Source organism: Gadus macrocephalus, chromosome 10, assembly GCF_031168955.1.
Source record: "Gadus macrocephalus chromosome 10, ASM3116895v1".
Classification (NCBI taxonomy): Eukaryota; Metazoa; Chordata; class Actinopteri; order Gadiformes; family Gadidae; genus Gadus; species Gadus macrocephalus.
Window position 1 is genome coordinate 21790037 of NC_082391.1, and position 5000 is coordinate 21795036.

Consider the following 5000-nt stretch of genomic DNA (forward strand, 5'->3'; position numbering starts at 1 on the left):
CACACACATTCAGAAAAGCGTTTAGGAAGGCACCGGGCACGGTGCGTGTGTGTGCTTATATGTGTGTGTATGGTGTTGGTGTGTGTGTGTTGGTCTGTGGTGTATGTGTTGGTGTGTGTGTGTGTGTATGTGTTGGTGTGTGTCGTGTGTGTGCGTGTGGGTATGTGTTGGTGTGTGTGTGTGTGGGGGTATGTGTGTGATTGAGTGTGTGTGTGTGTGTGTGTGTGGGGGGGGGGGGGTGGGGGGGGGGTATGTGTGTCCCAGGAACAGAGATGGCAATTTGAAAAGAGAGACAGACAAAAGGTTATGAAAGAAAAAAAAAAAAGGAAAGAAAAAAAGTCTTGAAAAAATTAAATAGAGGAGAGAATATAACAACGGTGGTGAGATCGCAAGGGAGATTGGCAGATAGAGAGAGGAAAGAAAGAGAGAGGGGGAAGAGATACAGAGAACGAGAAACAAGAGAGAGAGTGAGATACATAAAGAGAAAGAGTTGGCATGTTGGTTTTCCATCTGTTTGTACGATCCATGCCCTCCTCAAATCACACAGGCTCTAAATACTCACGTCAACGAAAGATCAGTCCAGAACTCAAAGTGTGGCCGTGTTGTCTATCTGCACTCCCGTAAAAAATGGAAATAGCCAAAGAGCGGGGAACAGGGGCCCTTCTGGGCAAATAAAACAGGGACCAAGGCCTCATTAAGACTTCATAAAGGTTGCTGAGAGATTGGGGAAATGTTGCATTCACTGGTAATTTATTTACTGCTGTCAGCTTGCTCTGAGGACGCCGGTCGCCGTACACGTACGTGTGCGTTCACACGGGCACACATAGACACACACTCGAATGTACACACGCACACACACAAACACATGCTTAGATATGTGTACAAATAATACACACACACACACACACACACACACACACACACACACACACACACACACACACACACACACACACACACACACACACACACACACTGACACACAAATGCCCACACAATCGCTCCCCCTTCGTCTTCTATTCCTCTCCAATCCAAAGAAACTCTGCAAAAAAGTGTAAAACGACGCGAGCTGAACCCCCAAACTGGAAGCAGATTTGTGGGTGGTGACGGATGCTCGTCCGGGTCCTGGTGGGGGTGACGGGAGGAGAGAGCGGTGAGGCGGTCTAGGAGCCGGGGTATGTCATGGTTTCTCGGGTGGTTTTTCTTCTTCTTATGCAGGGGGCCCGGTTGTGATTCCTCGCTTTGGATCTGAGGCTGACTGGTGCTGTGTGTGTGTGGGGGGAGGGGGGGGGGGGATCACAGTCTCCAGCCCTCAATCAATCTGATTTGGACGGAACGGATGAATTTAGGGAGAAACGATATCGGGAGCTGAATCGGCGTGCTCGCCAACTGCAACAAATGTGGAGGAATTTGTCTTGGCAGCGGGACGTCTGGGGACCACAGCGCTCTCTCTCTCTCTCTCTCTCTCTCTCTCTCTCTCTCTCTCTCTCTCTCTCTCTCTCTCTCTCTCTCTCTGTAATATTTGGAAGACTCACTCCCATGCAAGTGTGTAGTGTCAAAGAGTGTATGACAGTTACACAAGGCCTGTTCTTCAGGATTTGTAGCTGCTCTGCACTGCTACCTTCCGCATTATGGATAGGGAATTCAAGGGCTAACTTGTAAAACTAGTAAACTCGTGAATAAAATTAAAATTAATATCACCACTTGGGTGATATCATAATGAATTCAGTCCTTAGGAAATACTTTTGTCCTTGTATCTTACCGTGAGTGTCGATTCAGTTCTACAGCATGTAAGGGATGGATATCTTTCTCAAGGATGCCTACAGGTAGACGGAGGCCAGTAGTGGTGGTCCTGAATCCATGGGCCTAAATCCTCTTTGTGGGGGGTTTGGGGGGGGTCGACCCTTTCAATGAGTCCAACGGACTCCTTTCAGACCGTCGGATGACGACCTTTGAACTATTGGAGGGAATAGGGAACGGCGATGATGCCAGGCACAAGCCTAATGCCTTGTGCCTGGCTCAGCAGATCATGATTCAGCTTCTGATGCCTTTTATGAAACCTTGTTGGCTCAGGTTGACACGAACAAACAGCGTGGGGGTTTAAGTGAAAACAGCGAAGGACGGAGGGAGTAAGAGAAAACAGATCGCTCTTTTTTCATTGCGAAAGATGGCGGGCTGTTCTTTCTTTCTCTTTTTCTCACTCTCTCTCTCCGTCTTTCTCTGCCCTTATTTTTTCCGTCCTGTCTTTTCCCCTTTTTCACCCGCCGCCTTTAGATTCTTCAGTTTTCCTACCTCCCTTATCCTCTCATTTCCTTCTTCCTCTCATCTGTTCTGGTCATCTCCGCGTTCATTCATTTGGCTTTAAAGGAGCACACAGCGACAGCAATATAAGCGATGTGGACTCGGACTCAGGCGGCGTTCTCTGGAGCTTCGCACGTGGCACAGATACTTGCATTTTTTATTATGATTATAGTGTTCCTAATGGTTACTCTTTCATGGGAAACTCTTAACTCAAACTTTTCATTGGGAAATGTATACATTTAGGGTAAAGTTTAAAAAAGAAGTGGAATGTACTTTTATATGCCGGGATGGATGTGAGCTCTATATTATTACTCAGTAAAGAAGGAAAAAAGGGCAACATTTTGGAAGGATATTCAAGTAAGATTTTCCATGGCATTAAACAGAACTGTAGAAATGCTTTTTTTACTCGTTAAATAACATAACAGTGTTCAAACCTACATGCTGTCCTTCTGTAGATTTAGTTTAAGGCCCTAATGCGGCCAAACAACCAGCGTTTCCCCAAGCCCATAATTCTATGCTGTTTTCTGGAAAAAATAAAGAGAAATGTATGTCTAGCATGCTGAGTACAAAAATCTTCAACCTGTGGGTTGAAAAAAGTAACTGCTAACTTAAGGTTTGTTTGGGTCCTGTGGATTTATTACTACTTTACTGCAATCTTCCTTTTGTGTTTTGTCAGGGTTCTTTCCCCGTTTCGTTTATGCCTTTTTTTACGTCTTCCCATAGTCAGTGTTTGGAGACAATTATAGCAGAGAGGGGGAAAGAGAGGGAGAGAGAGAGAGTGATAAAATGACTGCGGAAGTAACATTGAGAAACACTAAGACAGAATTGGAAGGATGTTCCGATAAAGACAGAGAGTGGAGAGATTGAAAGGGGCAAAGAGAGAGAGACAGGCGTGAGAAAGGAGAGAGAGAGGATCAGTGTGTGTGTGTGTGATGGCAGTTTGATGTAAACTTTAACAACATCTCAGTCTGTATGTTCAGTGTGTGTGTGTGTGTGTGTGTGTGTGTGTGTGTGTGTTTGTGTGTGTAAGTGTGTGACCTTCCTCTGTCTGTGCTTCATCTCGGCTTTGTACGCACATACACAGAACACACATATGAATAAGTATACAAGCACACACAGACACACACACACAAACACACACACACACACACACACACACACACTCATACCGAAGAGAAGTTTATTGTGAATTAACAGAAGGTGTTAATTCACAACATATTTGTCCTTAATACACGCATACACATACATATACACACTCAGACACACACACCCCATGCATATTCATGGTGCTAGAGAGTTGAGGGTTTTGGGTCAGTCAAACCCTAGAGTTCTGGCGGGAAGTCAGAGCCCTGATTGGCCACTCAAAGGGTACTTGGCAGAAATTTGATATCATAAAAATAGCATGCCTCTACTGGCCAATCACAGCTGGCATAGATGGTGCCGCCTGGTACCCGGGGATCAAACCAGCGACCCTCTGGTTGCCGGATGACTGTTATTCATCCAGAAGATGGAACACACACACACACACAACTCATGCAAATGCACACACACACACGCACACATGCACGCACACTCCCACATACACCAACATGCATGCTCATACACACAAACACACACAGACACACACACACACACACACACACACAATCAGCCCCATACACACACAATACACACACACAGAGTAACACAGACACACACAGGCAGTGTCACTGAACTGCTTTGCGTTCATGCTTTGACTGGGGTTACCATGCCGAGTGGCCCAACTGAAAGTCTATGGCGTGCATGTAATAGCCATCACTCTAAACTGAATTAATGACTATTTTCATATATTCAGTATATTTGAACTGCAAATGTGGTACTTATTTATAGTGTCTTTGAGCTTATACCTCTTTCAGAGCCACAGAGGTGCAAGCTTGACAGCTTTAGGAAGGAAATTAAATTTCAACCATACCTTCAAACACCAGCCAGCATCCAGAGCACGGCTGGCCATTTTTATTCCAAAAGGAATGTTTTTTTTTTTTTGTAGGATGAAATACAAAAATAAAGTGCCAAACTCAAATCACTGCTAAATAACCGAAAAAGCAGCCAAAGCTCCATTCCAGTGAAACTCGGTATAGTGTAGGAGCAGAGACGGATTTTACTCTCCAGTCGAATGCACCGCTAGCAAACAATGAAGGACATGCCGACGTGTCCCACACACGTGAAGTGAAGAATCCCTGATGTTCAGGAATACATGGGAGAGGGAGATCTGCGTTGACGTGCATTAGCGCAAAGACATGTTGGTTTGGAAGGGAAAGTGGTGGGCCCTGTGGCTCTGGCCAGGCCCAGGAGCCTAGCGGCCTGGAAGGTATGGTCCAAAGGAACAGGAACAAATGATGAAACACATTGGGGGAAAAAAGAGACTAAACATAAGAAAACAAACATGTCTAGACAACGATTGGTCCACTTCCAGCCAACAAAAACGTGTTTATTTTTTCCACATGCAAAACGGTCAACATAACGTTCTTAAATATGCCAGACAAACAACCGGGGTTGTTTGTATGATTCCATGTTTATTTACTTTGTTTTTCTCCTCTTCTTTGGAGGTTTGTGCGGTAGGGAAAAAGTTAAACAAAATCCATGACATGGAAACATGGTGTAAAAATATATGGTTGAAGTGGCTAAAGTAGCATCTCTCTGCGGGCTCTATGAATCCATCT